The following is a 17,880-nucleotide window of genomic DNA, read 5'->3' on the forward strand; positions in this document are numbered from 1 at the left end:
AAGTCAAATGAAAACCAAGAAAGTATGCAGCTCTGGCATCCAAATGAGGAATATTTTAAGAAAAGACTAAATAATATTGATATACCTACAAACGGGGAGCCTAAGAATATAACAACAAAGCAAAAACTGAAGGAACAAAGCAGCAGCAGACTCACAGAACCCAAGAATGGACTAACAGTTACCAAAGGGAAAGCAACTGGGGAGGGTGGAGGGAAAGGGAGGAATAAAGGGATTAAGGCACATTATTATTAGCAAACATAATATAGGGGGGGGTACTGGGAAGGAAGTGTAGCACAGGGAAGATGAGTAGTGACTCCATAGCATTTGCTATGCTGATGGACAGTGACTGCAATGGAGTGGGGGTGGGGACTTGATAATGTTGGGAATCTAGTAACCACAATGTTGCTCATGTGAAACCTGAGCATAAGATTGTATATCAATGATACCTTAATAAAAAAAGAGGGGGGAAGCCTAAGAAACTGCTATGAGTGTTACAACATGAAGATTATAGGCGACTTTTGCATTGTAGTTTCAAGGGTAAAGGGGCTAAGACAGCTTATTGGTGCCAGATCATAAGGAAAATAAGTGAGGAAGTAGAGATGGGAAGTAGAGAAACTCAAGGAATTCTTCTGTAAATGAAAGCAAGAAACAAAGTAGGACTGGAAGGTGCACAGACTCAAGGGACAGAACTTTGTTGGGTACTAATGCATATGTATTTATGTTGATGGGAAAATTACTTTAACAGGAGAAAATTGATGATGCGGAAAAGAGAGAGGATACGTGCAGGAACAAATTCCTTGAACAGGCATGAAGGGATGGTCAAATCCGCAGCCAAGTGACTGTCCTCAGATAAAAGGAGAGGCAGATCACTCGCTGTAGCAGAAAGGAAGGCTGTCATTGGAACACTTCAAAATACTTGATATTCAGTAGATTTAATAATGAGAAAACATGGAATTTCTCTTCTAGTTGCATGGATTTCATGAGTTACATAAGAAGGGGATCATTAGCTCTGAGTGAGAAGGGTGAAGGGATGTAAGGCTTAAAGAAAAGGAGGGGAGGGAAGGAGAAGGTAGTGGAGAGGAGGTGGCAGAAAATAGTTATCTCAAGTGGAAGTGCAATTTGAAGACACAAGCAGTTGAATTTTGGGGGCATTTTAATGACCTGATGAGGACTGTAGCCTAAGCATAAAGACTAACCACCACAGCTAAATGAGCGTGTGTGTGTTGTTCCAGCCACATTACATACTTGAATGTAGAAGAGTAAGGACATAGTTACCTATAGGAGCTGGAATTTTTCCAGGCAAGTAAGAAAGAGAAAAAGGGGGCAAAAGTGTCTTGGCAAATTATATTCCAATATTAAACCAAGGCTTTTCTTTGAAATTGGCCCAGCCTTAGAAACTATATCAAGCAATTGTTTCCTTTTCTTACCATGCTGTATGATAATTAGCATGAATATTCAGTTAATTGTTCTCAATTTAATAACCAAAGGGGCAGATAGACACATACATACACTGTCACGTTATGTTTGTCATACTAACATATTTACACCTAAGCTTTCCTGAAGGTCTCCTAACAGGGCAGCACAGGTAAGGGGCAGAAGGGAAAGAGGCATGTCAATATTCCGTGTTTAATGTGGATTTCAATGCAATTGTGGATCAGTGACCAAAATTACTGATTATCTTTATATATCAGTACTATAAGTTTTATGTTTTAGACTTTCCCTTTCTTTTCACCAGTAAATCCTCTTGCCCAACTGTAATCAGACCTTTCTAATCCAGATCTACCAGAAGGAGTGAGCAGGTCTGGGCTGGGGAGACTGGGGTCCAGCGGTATCTGCAGCTTCAGAGGAAAGAGAGAAAGGTGGAGGGCAGTCAGGCATTGGCATCCGGAAAGTAGCAAACCTCACATTTCTAATCCATAAGATCTTTTCCTGCTGGAAACCTTGAAACTCTGTCCTATATCTCTTCATATTTCTAGCCTCCATTCCACTAGTGGAATGATTACCTTTTTCCCCTTGAACTAGACACCACAGGGAGAGACATCAAGTTAACTAAGGGTTGTCTTTTCCTTTGAGCAAGTTACTGAGAAAAAAGGACGATAATACAAACCACTATGGCCCTTATTCTTTGCCTTGGAATATGTCAATAATTATTAATTAGCCTTTACTTACTTAAAGCAAAAGGAACACAGAGCAACCAGTACTCTGGGATTTGTGATGAATATTTATATCTTTCTTCAGCTCTGGTTTTGTTTTTAAAGTCTTTAAGAGATAGGGATATTGAGTCACTATCTACCAATTTATGTAGAATTCCTCTAATAGTATAGGTCTAATGATATAACAATATTTTTGTAAATATTTCCTAGAAAGGTTAAAGATAAAAAATATATATTTTTTGAAAAAAAAAGCAAGCACATTTTTGGAAAGATATACCCATTTCTGACTTTACTATTTTACAGGCAATCCTCTACAAAGGTATATTTGGTATTTCCATTGTGTTACTTTACCACTTAATTCTTCAATCTCCAATGTCCTTAAATATTTATTTATTGCTTTTGAGACGTGCCATAACATTATAATAATAAAATATTAACATTCTATTTATAGAACAAAAATAATACAACAAAAACCAGTGTGGATTACTTTGGGCTGGCGATTCTCATGTGGGGAGCAGGTCTCATGGGCAGTGTGGGAGGAAAATATGTCAGCACTGGGGTGGGGCAAGGGACCTAGCATTTGTTGTTTACAAAAACATGACATGCAAAGGGTATGGGTATATTTATTATGTTCATAATAGAAAATACAATAAAAAAGTTCTATACAGTTTTGGTTGGTGAGAATTGCAGAACATAACCTAAGAATATACTTCTAAGTAAGGTTGAAAACCTCATAAATAGGGGAAAATGCACAGTCTCCTTATAAGCCTTGGCATCTTAATATCCAAGGAGAAGACTTGAACCATGTGATGTGAGTCCATCTTCTTCTTTTGCATTTTTAAATCATAAAAATGCTGTCAGGTACCATCCTGGTAGGCTGGCTCTGCTTTCAGGCTGGTGGCCTGAAGAGGAAAACCTCCTCGTTCTGTGATTTCTCTGCACAAACACGCACTTGTTTCTGGACCTGGTGCTTGCTTTCCTTTCATTATTCTTAACATATAAAGAAAGGAGACACAACAGCATAAGCTTCAGATTTAAAGACAGACAGATAAGAGACAACTCTGGGAATAATAAAATTGGCTGGTCTCCAACCTTCTTTTATTTAGAAAGCTAAGTGTGCGTATTAGAAAATATTAAATACTGTATTACATTTATTTACTTTTAATGATCCAAGACTATAAAAATACTCAAATAATGATAAAACAATTCATCCCTATTCTAAACATATATATTTGTTAAATTTTGCTTCATCCATTGGAGAAATACTGTATTTTGTACATAATATTATCATAAATTTATAAATTGAGGTACATCTATCTTTGCTTTTAGATTAAAACTTTAATTTACTGTATGTTATGACAGATGTATTTCTACATGAACAGAAACCAAGTGCTTCAATATATTCGAATTGCACTAATGCAATTAAAAATGTATTCCTCTTCTCTGAGCTCACCCAAGCAAGGATATCAAAGAGAAAACTGAGTAAACAGACAAGATGCAAATTGCTCAGTGACCCTCTTTACAAAGTGCAGAGTAAAGAACACTTTACAAATATTCTATTTTCCATTTTAGTATTAATATTAACAATAATGACAAGAAGCCTAAGTTAAAATAAGCCTATTTTTTAAATTATAGGAATATTGGCAAAGTGTAAACATATTTAAGTGCTAGAAACTATCCACTTAACTCATCTAACAAATTCATGAGAAGATCATCATTTTTAATGATAAGAATGCAGTATATTCACCATTACAAAGAAGTCCTGTCTTGGTGGAAGTGAAATCAAAAATTTGATTTAAAGAGAAACAAATATGGAGTTTTCTCATGTTTCCCAAAGTTTTATTTTTGTTGTTGTTCTTTCCTTCTATTAACATGCTGTTCTCATAATGCAAACCATATGTGACAATATGCAACCTGGCTCATTCCTTTACATTATGCAAATGTGCTCACTCAGCAACCCAACAGAAAGGACTGAATTGTGAATGTTTTTGATAATTTCTTCACCAACATTGAACAGGTAAAGTAAAAACAGCAATGTGTTTTTCCTTCATAATAAATCATGTTTTTTAGGTCATAAATTGTTAGGAAAACAAAAACTGGAGAATACTAGCTCTTTAAAAAAATTCAAATTGAGAAATTATCGATTACAATATTACAATATTAATAGTTCAGTGCTCTTTGTTTTAAACTAGGGCAAGTCACTATATTTTGTAGTTTAAATGAGTGCATATACTTACTGAGTAATTTCCTACAAGGTAAAAGTAAAACCTCTTACTTGATTGGGAAAAAACAAGAACTGAGAGGGGTAAATTTTGCTGAAGCTTAATGATTTCCAGCCATGAAAGAGTGCTCTGACTGAACTAGAGTAAAATCAGAGCTCCTGAAACACGGAGGAATCCTACCCTTGCTTCTGTTGGGTTCCCTCCTGTAACTCCAGAGCAAATCCCGGGGCAAAATAACTCTAAAACCAAAATCAGCCAAAAGGGTGAATAAAGTTAAGAAATCCTTTTATTTCTTACAAGCAGTCATCCCCATCTCTCTCTTGACTCGGCTGCAGCAGAAGGGAGAGCTCCACCCACCCTCTATGGTCCAGGTAAACTCCTGCTTGGCCATGTAATAATTACCTGTTGATACGGAGATGGACTAATTCTCTCCACCCCTCCAGAAATCTTGCCTTATGATCTACATGTTCTCCGTCTTCTGCAATGGCCCCTGTGCGAGAAAACTGGAGCATTGTAACCAGGCTAATAACATAAAATAGCAACAGCAATAAAATCATGATTATCCTCAAGCCAGAGGATTCAGCTAGGTTAAAAGTCCTAGGCAGATTAAGTGCATAGCTCACCCACTCCACAGGCAGGCAGTAACTGAACAGGTAGGGAGTTCAGAGCAATCATCACGTGGCAGCTGCAGCCAGGGGGCACATATAGGCCACAAAAACTTCTGGCCTTTTTGGTTACACTACTGTCATCTTTGGGGGCCACTCTGATGTTACTCCAGGAACACACAGGAGGCCAGCTTCCAGGCCTTGTCCCCAAGGTGACAGAAGGGACAGCCATCGTTTGTCCAGGTGTTGAAATGTCCAAGGCTACGTAGTCTCCAGGTTGCTGTGGGATTCAGTAACACGGAGCACTTCTGAAAGGGCTCTGCTGACCTCTTCAGAGGTCAAAAGCAGGCCCCATTGACAGGTTACAGCCTACATTGTCTTCTGCCTGAGGCATGCTGTGCTGCTAGCCAATGCACCTGGACCAATGTGAAAGGCAAACAGTCTACAAGGTGCTGCCGAGGCCCCAGCCACAGCTGTCTTCAGTCACTTGGACATCCAGCTCACAGGGCCCTGACGGGTCTGTCTCACTCAAGACTTCCACGGCCTTGACTGTCCATTTTGCAACAGCGGAGGTAAATGCACATGTTTGATGTCAGCTCCACCTGATGCCCTTTCATATCAAATGGCATAAGGGCTTCAGAATTTATGCCAAGTGCAAAATAAACACTCTCTAGTAGCCTACAAGACCCAAAACCTCTTGCAAAAATGCCACATTTATCTGTATGGTAATCAGTCATGAGCGTAACATCACACACAGTGTTAGATGCAATATTCCCAAGAGAGTCCCACTTAGCCCCACTCTGCAAACAGTAGTCAGGGGGTGTCCCTGGAAAACCCTCTGGGTTGCAATAAATCTTGGAGCATTCAGCTCCTGTGTCCACCAGCACTAGGACACACTGTATATTCACAGGGGATCAAGGAATTGCTAATTCTACATGTGGCCACTGGTCCCCACCAAATCCCCCAAGGTGGGGACCTTGACCCTCCCCTCAGTCAAACCATAACATCCAATTGTCTTCCTGTGGGGAGAGGGCCCAGGCAGAGCCTGAGTGCTGTCTCCCAGGAAGTCTTGCAGGAACAAGGCCGGACATGAGGCTCTGCCTCTGGCTTCCATGTCCTGGACCTCAGCAGCTGTAACTGCTGCTTTGGCTTTAATTGGTGCCACAGCTCTAGTAAGATACTACTGGGCTGCCCATCAAGTTTTTCTTTCACTACCCCAGCTTTTATCAAATCGATCCACATCTAGGTCCTGGGACCTTCACAGGACATTTTGCACCTCTCCTTTCAGTCGTAGCCCATACTCCTTGCAGGCTCTTACTGTTTCAACCTCCCCAGATCTGCTAAAGTACATGTAGCCTCATTTATGGGTTGCCCTAAGTGGGGGGACAAGAATAGTCACTGGGGACCCAAAGAGAGATGGGGGAGCTGTATGGAGCACCAGATTTCATCCCTATGGTGAATAGCTCCTCATCAGGGACTTGGGGGTCCATATTATAGATGATATTTTTCATGCCTAATTCCCGGTAACACCTGTTGGATCTCTACATATGCTTTCCAGCTCGTGGGTAAGTATAGTAAATCACCCTGATTAGGCCAAACTGCCTCAATGGCTGCCGTCAGTCAATCCGAAAGCACCTGAATCCCTGAGGTTTGACGGGCACTTTGCAACCGCTGCTGGAGAGAAGGTGAGTCATCAGGGAAGCCAGTTTACTCATTTCAGAACCTAGAATAACAATGTTTTCCACCCCATATTCCAGGGACACAAAAGTCACGCAGGCAGAGATTCTGATGGTTTCTGCCAATACTGAATGCTCATGTCCACCAGCTCATCCTGGGTACAGGGGCGGAGCACAGGGTGCTCCACAACCTGGGGAGGGGGTGGCTCCTCACCTTCAGGAGCCTGCAATTGTGTATTTTTACTTTAATTACATCTGGGTAGGCCTTTAACACAGGAGAGGCTGGTGCCTCAGGTGGTGCCCTCAGCAACAGATCGGCCATTGGCCTCACCCCATCATCCTCTCCCCGACACCTCTTCTACTGTCTCCAGAGCTGAAGGCACCGCTCTTTTCCTCCCCGTCTCACATGACCTTCTGCAAAGCAGACTCTCCTTCTGCCTCCCTCCTCACTTCTGCTAAGGAATTTTCCAGGAGTGCACCCGTCCTCTCAATAACTGTCTCTCTTACTTAAGGGCATTCCTTGAGTCATCACCCAGCTCCTCCAAGCAATGTTGAAGTGTGTCTTTCCTGCCAAAGTCTCTATCTTTCCTCAATAACCCTCTTTCGCTCCTCAATAACACTTCCCACTACCTGTACAAAAAGAAATTGTATAGTGCCAGCTGCCACACGGCCACTCAGGGCCTCTAAGTAGTCTTCTACCTGACAGAAGGCTAATTCTGCAGTTTCCTGGTTTAAAGTTTTTCTAGATATAGTTTTCATTTTAAGGGGTGTCTCCACTCTTCCCCAAATTTGGGGAAGGCCCCATCCGTCTAGGAGGTACTTTACCCTAGACCAATTCCCCACTAGGGTCTCCCTAATAGGAAGCCCCATGTAGAGGGGGTTCCCGATTGTAGCTGCAACCTCTGCCGCTGCAGCCATTGGGGCCTCCCTAGCATCCTTAGAGGCAGCCCACCCAAGGCTTACACCCATTTAGACAGATTACAGGTTCAGAGGTCCTGCAGAATACTGCCAGATGTAACTCCAGAGGAAAATCTCAGGACAAAATACCTCTAAAACCAAAATCAGTCAAAGGGAGAAATAAAGTTAAGAAACCCTTTATTTCTTACAAGCAGTCATCCCCGTCTCTCTCTTGACCTGGCTGCAGCAGAAGAGAGAGCTCCACCCACCCTCTCTGGTCCATATAAACTCCTGCTCGCCCAAGTAATTACCTATTGATATGGAGATGGACTAATTCTCTCCATCCCTTGGAAACGCCTATTGATATCCAAATGTACTAAAGCCAGGTGAGAGATTCTGGAAATACTGCAGTTTTACTCATTGCTCCTTTGGACTATGGAAGAGAAATTCCTTCTGAAAATTTAGTAATACCAAATATCTATTTTACAGAAAATACCTTTGGCTTAGAAAAGAAATCTCATACGCTAATACCTTATGTTTCTTTTATATTAAGTAAAACATTTTAAATGGAAGAGAGTTAAGGAATAGGTTGTAGTTTATCTTAGTGTGAGAATATGCTAATTTAGCTCTTGAGAAGATATAAAATTGCATATACATGAACATATATAATATGTATATACATTTATATAGTGATTATAAAAACACTACTTTTTTAATAGTAAAGGTGTACAGCCACCAAGCTTCCTCCACCTAATTATTTCAGGTCACTATTATTCCTTTAGTTCAAAATATTGGCTAGAAATGGTTCAAATATATAATTGTGTGTATACAATTTAGCTGAATTAGACATACTTAATGCTTCAATGTTTTCATCATAAACCAATAAGCAATTAAATATTTTAAATATTAAGATAAAAAACACTAATTAGGCAACAAATAAAGTTGAATCTGAGAGAAAGTCCCTACTTTCTCTATTGAAACCAGAAATAAAGTTCAAGATCACTAAAATATCTTTCTTAATGGTATTGATAATAATAATGTAACATACTGTTGGCATTTCCTTTCTATCATGTATGTTTCAATATTATTTTGTGAAATTGTCAATTTTTATCAATTAATATATAAGCCATAAATATTACAACATTGATAATATAGTAAGAGAAAATTAGCTGAACTAAATGTATACTCTTAGAAAAAGAAAGGAAAAGGAAGGGAATCAGAGGCAAGAACAACTTACTAAATATGTGAATGAATTTTTAAAAAATGAATAAACTCTATAGAGGCCATTTGAACTACTGCTATCCTCTACTTCCTTTAAAGTTCAAGCAAAGCCAATTTCTCACTGAATATGCCAATGATGTGATAATAATTCATTGTGGTCATAGTCTTCTACAGCCCTTCCAATGTATTATTTCCAAGCATGATTCCAAGACTTCAAATCCTAGAGTAGCCATGGGAATTGCTTTGCAATCCTTCTCATTAGCAGAAATGTGTTTTCATTTGGAAACTCTATAGCAGAAATATCCACTTCAATTTTTTAGCTTTATCATTGCTCTGCATACCCTATGCTGCACATATCAACCCATAGAAGCAATGACATCTCACAATGCTCATGCCATCTGCATTCTGATAGTGTTGCTATACCTACCATCCAATTAGTATTCATTCTGCACAATTTCTTTAGTGAGAAAAATAAATAGATGTTGGGGCGGCAGGCCAAAGCACGACTCAGCCTCATGCTTTGATGTTTCAAATTATGCATTTAATCTAGGTGTCTGATTTTTGCTTTGACCAGGATGAACTCTGTATTTCTATAGCAGCATCAATTTCTGATACCTTATGTTTTCCCATGAAAAGATAGATTTAAATTCTTTCTCCCGAAGGACATGTTATGATTAATAGTAAGGGTCACACAGTCTGTGAATATGTAATAAATAAAATCAGCAGATTAACAGAGTAACTAGTATTCCTTAATTCAGTCTCATTTTGGGGGAACTCTGAAGACTTGATATACCATATACTTGGCATCTGTGTATGCTTGGCAATGAACCAATGCTTTAAACATACCATTTCATTTACTTCTCAAAATATTTTCAGTTGGTTTCAATTCAGTATGACTCCATATCTGGACCAATGTAGCAAAATTATTTACCTATATCCATGTGTCAATCAAATGGCAAAATCAGAATTTTACTGTAAGTTGATGTGACTCTAATGAGTATGTTTGAACTTTATACTACATTGGGCTATCATCTTGGATTCATCATTATAAAGCAAATTCCTTCTAACATACCACTGGGCACAATGAAAGTGCCATAGCAACTCTTATTCAAAAATCTGCTAAACATTTATCAAGAAATATCAATGCGTCATTCAGTAAAACCATGCTTCATTTATCTAAGTTCAAAAAAGACTTTCTTTGTATGTAAACAGAAATTTAATGTTTTAAGTCTTGCCTGCTGATCAGGCAATAGGAAAAGAGGATCCTTTAGGACATAACAAACGTGAACACTGAAGATACGGACCAGACTTATTACTTACTGCAAAGGAGAGACAAGTGACCTGCCCCCAGTCAAAATAGCAGAATCCAAACACAAAAATCCAGTAAGCAAGGCTGATTTCAGAAAGGAAAAAATTAGAAGTGCTGTGTCCTATGCACAATTTTAGGCTGCCATCTTAGAGAAGCCAAACTTGGACTCAATTTGTTATACTTTGAATGCTTTGGGGATGCAAATAAGACTGACTAAAATTTGCCTGCATAATATACATGTGTACACAACATCTCACATGACAAGAAATCTGGAGGCAAACAGTTCCCAGGTTGGTAAATACATGTAGCTGTCATCACGGGCCATAGTGCCTGCATTTCAGCTCTCCCATCGTCAGCATGCTGGCTTCTGTCTTTGAGTTGCTCATTCACAGTCACAAAATGGCTACTCCTGCTTACCTAAATATATACACATGTAGCCAGGAGAGTATTTCATTTTCTCACAGGGAAAACAAAAGCAGAAAACATTGCTCCCAAGAAGAATTGGTCTAACAACTAGACTACTTCTGAAACCAGGCATGGGAAAGTGAATATCAGACATTTTAGCTTCTTTGTGTGGGCTCATTGATAAAGGTTGGAGGAAGGCTAAAGGAAATGCAGATTTACTACATGTAAATCTGTAATCAGAAACAAGTTTAAAGATCTTATAGGACCATTTCTTGCAATACAGGCTGGAGTTAAATCTTAAAGTTACCTGACATGTTCAGTTTTGTTTTACTGCCTTTCCCCATCCACCTATGAAATTCATCAGGAAGTTAAGAAACATGTTTCAACTTCTAAGATTAATAATAATTTAGAAAGGAAAAAAATTAGTAGAAGAATAGAACATCAATGAAATGAAATATCCTTGGTAATAACAAACCACACCAACAAAAATGTCCCCCAAATGAGAGATTTCTATTAAAAAATGGTGCTGGGAACTATTGTGTGCTAATCCAAACCTAGAGAGGAGGCTAAGGTAGGGAAGTTAAAAGAATTATGCAGGGACCTAAAATATGCCTTCTTTTTGTATCATTAATATACAATTACATGAGTAACACTATGGTTACTAGATTCCCCCCATTACCAAGTCCCCACCACATACCCCATTACAGTCACTGTCCGTCAGTGTAGTAAGATGCTATAGAGTCACTACTTGTCTTCTTTGTGCTATACTGCCTTCCCCATGCCCCCCTACATTATGTGTGCTAATCGTAATGCCCCTTATTCCCCTTCTCCCTCCCTTCCTACCCACACCCCTGCCCCAAGTCCCTTTCCCTTTGGCAGCTGTTAGTCCATTCTTGGGTTCTGTGAGTCTGCTGCTGTTTTATTCCTTCAGTTTTTGCTTTGTTCTTATGCTTCACAGATGAGTGAAATCATTTGGTACTTGCCTTTCTCTGTCTGGCTTATTTCATTGACCATTATACCCTCTAGCTCCATCCATGTTGTCCCAAATGGCAGGATTCGTTTTCTTCTTATGGCTGAATAATACTCCATTGTGTATATGTACCACATCTTCTTTATCCATTCATCTACTGATGGACACTTAGGTTGCTTCCATTTCTTGACTATTGTAAATAGTGCTGCATATGCCTTTTCTTTAATTGCTTATCTTCTGTCTTTCAACAATATTTTTTTCAAAGTTAATGATTGCTCAGCATTGGAATGTAATCATCTTTTTAGTAGAGTGGATAAACATAGTCCATGTGTTAGCCACTCATAAGTGAGCCTCTCTTAAGTCCCCTCACATTTATCATCTCTGATTCACTTTCCCACTTATTCACAATGAAACACATGCTCTGTACCTGTCTTCATTATCTCCTTTTAATGTCTTTTTAACAACACTTAATTCATTTTTGTATTGTTGTTTTTTGTTTTAAATTTTCATGCCCTGAAGGACCTGGCTAGATGGCACAACAGTTAGCAGTCTGAGGAGGTTAACTAGAATGGAAACAAGGCAGAGTAGAATCAACTTTAAGAATTATGCACCAACCAAAGCAAGAAATGATATAAGATGTGGGATCCATAAACTAGAATATCAAGAACTCAAGTTCTGTCTCTGCATGAAGTGGAAGCCATTCCATCTTTGACAATTAGTTCTATTTCATTACAAATATGACAAAACAATGAGAATGTTAACATTAAAAAAAATAGATGAGTTAATCAGATGGAGTCTGCTTTGAAATACCTTCATATTCCTACAATTTGGTAATTCAAAATCTATTCATGAGACAAGATTCTTAAAGAAATGTTTTGTAAGACAATGTTAGTTTTAGTTAGAAAAGTATAAAATATTTTTGTAGACTCTGTCTACAGCCTAGCAAGCAACATAGGGAACATTTGCCAACCTGGAATGGACAACTTCAGAATTTCAATAGAAATTTATTGACTGCTTACGATCAAACAAGCACTGAATGAGCTTGGCATTTTCTGGCAACCAGCTCAGTTATGTGCCAGTGTGCTGACAGCCAAAAGGAACACGACATGTGCACAAATTGCTATGGTGTAATGCAGTCATAGGTAACTGCCATATGCTGAGTGATCCAGAGGTTCAATGAAAGCAGAAATCACTCCTGGATGGCTTTATGGAATTGCAAGCTTCTTGTTAAATTTAGAGTAGAAAAAAATACTTTGACAGGTATTCATACTGGATATTGATCAAAGACAATGTGTTTTAACAATATTAATATGGTAGCTGAGAACAGGACAAATAAAATAAGGAGTTTACAAGTCAGGGAGATCAGCTAAGGTGTACTGCAGTAGTCTGGGCCAGAGGTAATAGAGAGCCAATTAGGACTAGAAATTGGGAGAAGATACCAGAAACGGGTCTGGGCACTAGGAGAAAAAAACAGAATGCCACAGTCAATTTTTTTTTTTTTGGTATCATTAATCTATAATTACATGAATGACATTATGTTTACTAGGCTCCCCCCTTCACCAAGTCCCCCCCACATCCCCATTCACAGTCACTGTCCATCAACATAGTAAGATGCTGTAAAATCACTACTTGTCACCAAGTTCACAGTCACTGTCTTTCAACATAGAAGATGCTATAAAATCACTACTTGTCTTCTCTGTGTTGCACAGCCCTCCCCATGCTCCCCCAACACTATACATGCTAATCGTAATGCTCCCTTTCTTTTCTTCCCACCCTTCTCCCTCCCTTCCCACCCATCCCCCGCAGTCCCTTTCCCTTTGGTAACTATTAGTCCATTCTTGGGTTCTGTGCTTCTGCTGCTGTTTTGTTCCTTCAGTTTTCTTTTGTTCTTATACTCCACATATGAGTGAAATCATTTGGTACTTGTCTTTCTCTGCCTGGCTTATTTCACTGAGCATAATACCCTCTAGCTCCATCCATGTTGTTGCGAATGGTAGGATATGTTTTTTACTCATAGCTGAGTAATATTCCATTGTGTACAGGTACCACATCTTCTTTATCCATTCATCTACTGATGGACATTTAGGTTGCTTCCATATCTTGGCTATTGTAAATAGTGCTGCGATAAACATAGGAGTGCATCTGTCTTTTTCAAACTGGAGTGCTGCATTCTTGGGGTAAATTCCTAGAAGTGGAATTCCTGAGTCAAATGGTATTTCTATTTTGAGCATTTTGAGGAACCTCCATACTGCTTTCCACAATGGTTGAACTAATTTACATTCCCACCAGCAGTGTAGGAGGGTTCTCCTTTCTCCACAACCTCGCCAACATTTTTGTTGTTTGTCTTTTGGATGACAGCAATCCTTACTGGTGTGAGATGATATCTCATTGTGGTTTTAATTTTCATTTCTCTGATGACAAGCGATGTGGAGCATCTTTTCATGTGCCTGTTGGCCATCTGAATTTCTTCTTTAGAGTACTGTCTATTCAGCTCCTCTGTCCATTTTTTAATTGGATTATTTGCTTCTTGTTTGTTTAGGTGCATGAGCTCTTTATATATTTTGGATATCAACCCTTTATCGGATCTGTCATTTTCGAATATATTCTCCCATACTGTAGGATACCTTTTTGTTCTATTGATGGTGTCCTTTGCTGTACAGAAGCTTTTCAGCTTGATATAGTCCCATTTGTTCATTTTTGCATTTGTTTCCCTTGCCCAGGGAGATATGTTCAAGAAAAGTTCACTCATGTTTATGTCTAAGAGATTTTTGCCTATGTTTTTTTCTAAGAGTTTTATGGTTTCATGACTTACATTCAAGTCTTTGATCCATTTCGAATTTACTTTTGTGTATGGGGCTAGACAGTGATCCAGTTTCATTCTCTTACATGTAGCTGTCCAGTTTTGCCAGCACCATTTGTTGAAGAGACTCTCATTTCCCCATTGTATGTCCATGGCTCCTTTATCGAATGTGAGTTGACCATATATGTTTGGGTTAATGTTTGGAGTCTCTATTCTGTTCCATTGGTCTGTGGCTCTGTTCTTGTGCCAGTACCAAATTGTCTTGATTACTGTGGCTTTGTAGTATAGCTTGAAGTTGGGGAGTGAGATCCCCCCCCACTTTATTCTTCCTTCTCAGGATTGCTTTAGCTATTCAGGATCTTTGGTGTTTCCATATGAATTTTTGAACTATTTGTTCCAGTTTGTTGAAGAATGCTGTTGGTAATTTGATAGGGACTGCATCGAATCTGTATATTGCTTTGGGCAGGATGGCCATTTTGACGATATTAATTCTTCCTAGCCAAGAGCATGAGATGAGTTTCCATTTGTTAGTGACCTCTTTAATTTCTCTTAAGAGTGTCTTATAGTTTTCAGGGTATAGGTCTTTAACTTCCTTGGTTAGGTTTATTCCTAGATATTTTATTCTTTTTGATGCTATTGTGAATGGAATTGTCTTCCTGATTTCTCTTTCTATTAGTTTATTATTAGTGTATAGGAAAGCCACGGATTTCTGTGTGTTAATTTTGTATCCTGCAACTTTGCTGAATTCTGATATTAGTTCTAGTAGTTTCGGAGTGGAGTCTTTAAGGTTTTTTATGTACAATATCTTGTCATCTGCAAATAGTGACAGTTTAACTTCTTCTTTACCAATCTGGATTCCTTGTATTTCTTTGTTTTGTCTAGTTGCCAGCCACAGTCAATTTTTAAACAACCTTTCTAGAACTATCTTTTGGAGAAGAAGAAAATATGTGCAACTGACTCTCCTCTCAGAGAGAAAGCAAATTGATTAGAATTATTCCTCATATTTTAATTTCATTCTCAGCTACAATTAGAATTTGAAATGCATATATTTTTTGCTTTAAGCTATTTTATAATATCACTTTTTAACAAAAGAGACTTTCAAAGAATTATACTCAGGCAGTTTAAACTTTCAAAAATATAAACTGATAAAATACTGTTCTAAATGAGAAACACTCTATTTTAACTATATATTTGCTTTACTCCTTAGGTTCTAGATTTGCAACCATGGCAAACTTTATTTTTCCTATGGTGAGGTGATAGTCATTGTTTTTAATGTTGGTGAAAATGCTAAAGAGAGTTGTCATTTAAATGCCATGGGGAGCCTACAATGTGATGTACATAGTTGTAGATCAGATATTGAACATTCAGAGACCTTCAAGAATCAGAACATGGAGCTTGTGAGGACTTGGAAGCACATTTCCAGCTGGAAGACATCAGGCTAACCGTGGTGCTAACAAGTAAGTCAGGATATGGTGGGCCCTTGCTCCACCTAAATCTTTGCCACATCTCTCCAGATACTTACTAATTCTTCCTTCCAAGACATTATACAAATCCAGTGGAGGTTAAAACAAAACATAAATAATTTTAATAGCTAAAGTTCCAAATCGTTGATGGTTTTTCATTTTTGTGGTTTTCTTTGTAGGGCACCCAGGCTGTCAGTAAGTACCCTAAACCCACTGACTCATCAGTAGATCTTGTTTCCTTGATTACTCCTCACTTGATACAAAACTGGAAGATAGGCTGTATTTTAGAGAGTGACATGGGAAAAAGAAACAGGATCTGATCTTTCAAATAAATTTGGAACTTCAAAGTGAATTTTATAGTCCCATTATTTAATTAGCAAAGCACGTAAAAACTACTTTGATTCAGCTGCATCATATTATAAGAAGAGTTAACAGCTACTAAATTTTACTATAAGCTAAACCCTGTTCCATGTACCTTATAAATATTATCTTCAATAATTCTCACAATAATGCTATTGGGTAGTACTATTATTAGCCCATCATATACACAAGGAAACAGAGAGGTTGTAAAACTTGTCCACAGTCTTTCAAGTAGTAAGTGGGGGATGGAGACCCAGGCTACCTGGTATGTTCTATTTTCCCAAAAGCATCTTAGCACTTACCTAGGTACCAAATTAAAATGAAAAAGATTTGCAGGTACTTTACTTACTGCCTTTGAAAACAAAAGCTTCTTAAAAAGTGGGCTGTGGGGTTTTTTGTATTATTTTTTACAAATATAACATTTAAACATCTTCCTTAGAAAGCAAATGTTCATATACCATCAAGACTTTATTAATTCCTTCACTCTCCATTTCATAAAATGCTTAGAGTATGGCTAATAATTAATATTAATAACTTTATGTATGACCTAAGGTCACAAGTGCCTTAACTCCATTTACCAGATATGACTAAACATCAAAACCAAAGACCAAAATCGTAATGAAAAGAAGCCACATTATGGAGAGACAATTATATTTGTGTACAGACTCTGTATTTTATTCAAAAATATCAAAACAAAGCAAATACTTTCTGACATTTTACATATAAATTTAAAATGCCACCAACCATTGTTTTAATTCCAAATGCATCTGTTATTTTAATTCTCATACAAAGATTTTAACCTCTGTAATTATTATTAGAAAAATAATTTTACTGGCATTCTAAAAAATAAAAGAACATTTTTTTTGGTACCATTAATTCTACAATTACATGAAGCACATTATGTTTACTAGGCTCCCCCTTTCACCAAATACCCCCCATGAACCCCATTATAGTCACTGTCCATCAGTGTAGTAAGATGCTGCAGACTCGCTACTCATCTTCTGTGTTGTACATCCCTCCCCTGCCCCACACACACTCCACATGCTAATCGTAAAGCCCCCTTTCCTTTCCCCAACCCTTATCCCTCCCTTCCCACCCATCCTCCTCAATCCCTTTCCCTTTGGTAACTGTTAGTCCATTCTTGGGTTCTGTGAGTCTGCTGCTGTTTTGTTCCTTCAGTTTTTCTTTGTTCTTATACTCCACATATGAGTGAAATCTTTTGGTACTTGTCTTTCTCCACCTGGCTTATTTCACTGAGCATAATACCTTCCTAGCTCCATCCATGTTGTTGCAAATGGTAGGATTTGTTTTCTTTTTATGTCTGAATAATATTCCATTGTGTATATGTACCACATCTTCTTTTTTTTTTTTTTTTTTTTTTTTTTTCAGGGGAAAGCGCGAACGCAGTCCCCCACTACCACAAATAATGCAGTCGAGTTTCCCACATTTGGGGAAATCGCAGGGGTCAGCACATCCGCAGTGCAATGGATAAGCCTCGCCCTGGGAAAACCACCTTCGTGATCATGGTATCTCCCCTGCCAGGTAAGTATGTACCACATCTTCTTTAACCATTCATCTACTGATGGACACTTAGGTTGCTTCCATTTCTTGGCTATTGTAAATAGTGCTGTGATAAACATAGGGGAGCATCTGTCTTTTTCAAACTGGGATGCTGCATTCATAGGGTAAATTCCTAGAAGTGGAATTCCTGGGTCAAATGGTATTTCTATTTTGAGCATTTTGAGGAACCTCCATACTGCTTTCCACAATGGTTGAACTAATTTACATTCCCACCAGCA

The 17,880-nt window shown here is 38.4% G+C and overlaps 1 protein-coding gene and 1 non-coding gene across 11 annotated transcripts in view; both read right to left on the reverse strand.

Moving 5' to 3' along the window:
* The window catches only part of GULP1 (GULP PTB domain containing engulfment adaptor 1), a 295,772-nt gene that overhangs the window by 125,552 nt on the left and 152,340 nt on the right, over window positions 1-17,880 (reverse strand). For 2 of the 10 annotated variants that reach the window (XM_073218540.1, XM_073218537.1), the window contains one exon: window positions 4,778-4,865. The exons of the other annotated variants lie outside the window; for them this stretch is intronic. The gene's annotated coding sequence lies outside the window, so the exon portion shown is untranslated. The remainder of the gene's footprint in view (window positions 1-4,777; window positions 4,866-17,880) is intronic. 10 annotated transcript variants of the gene reach the window in all.
* Window positions 17,468-17,631, reverse strand: LOC140845317 (U1 spliceosomal RNA). The gene has a single exon (XR_012124091.1). It is a non-coding gene; the product is annotated as a U1 spliceosomal RNA (small nuclear RNA).

This window comes from Manis javanica, chromosome 12 (assembly GCF_040802235.1).
Source record: "Manis javanica isolate MJ-LG chromosome 12, MJ_LKY, whole genome shotgun sequence".
In the NCBI taxonomy this organism is placed as follows: domain Eukaryota; kingdom Metazoa; phylum Chordata; class Mammalia; order Pholidota; family Manidae; genus Manis; species Manis javanica.